Raw genomic sequence first — 946 nt, 5'->3', positions numbered from 1 at the left:
GACAAGAACAGCACTGTTTAGCTCTTTGGCCAACACTTCTTACTTATAAGTGTACATCAAGGAGCGTTGAAGGGCACATCCTCACCTCTTAATCAGGAGCAGAATGTATCTTTCTCTCCTATGATGTCCCCAAAGGCTCAGACCTAGATCTAATACACACAACTGCCCTTGTACTGAATGACACTTAGTAAGAGGCTCCTAATATATAATGCTGGCCAATGACAAGAAAATGTGAGCATATATCTTTTTCTTTGCATTTTATCATTCTGTATTTCATAAATTATCCTATTTGAGGCACTATATAGAACATTTAATATTTTGTAACGCATGTTTTCAGTATTTCAGATATACATATTTCTGATTGATTTTTTAAATTCAAAGTTTAACATGCTACATATGTAGAGCCACTGTTTCTGCTCACATCCAGATTTCAGGAGGGTGATCCACAAAGCAGGATTTCCCGGTTAGCTGGGTAACTTAAGCCATATGTGGAAGCTGTCCAATAGGAGGAGAGATAAGTGACATTCCTTGTGGACATTCTTGATATTTGGCTTAAGATATCTGGCTAATGAAAAGAAAATCCTGGGGGTGTTTCACAAAGCAGGATTTCTCGGTTAGCTGGGTTAACTTAAGCTGTAAATCATGATTGTTCAATGGGAATGCTCCTTATATAAACTCCTATAAGATGATTATTATTTCTAGCTTAAGGATATCCCAGCTATCTGAGAAATCCAGCTCTGTGGAGCACCCTTCAGATCCGGTCGCTTATCCGACGTAAGGTCAATGTTTTGGTTTGCTAAACTCACTTCGTAAGTGAACGCGCTCAAGTGAACAAACAAACAAAAACAAACAAACAAATAAATAAATAAGGTTTAAAAAAAAAACGGACAATAGAGCAGCTGCTTTAAATATTGCTCACACACTATACGCTTCTGCAGGAAGCTGT

This window comes from Paramormyrops kingsleyae, chromosome 14 (assembly GCF_048594095.1).
Source record: "Paramormyrops kingsleyae isolate MSU_618 chromosome 14, PKINGS_0.4, whole genome shotgun sequence".
Taxonomy (NCBI): domain Eukaryota; kingdom Metazoa; phylum Chordata; class Actinopteri; order Osteoglossiformes; family Mormyridae; genus Paramormyrops; species Paramormyrops kingsleyae.
The sequence above is the reverse complement of the archived record's forward strand: the minus strand, read 5'-3'. Positions refer to the sequence as shown.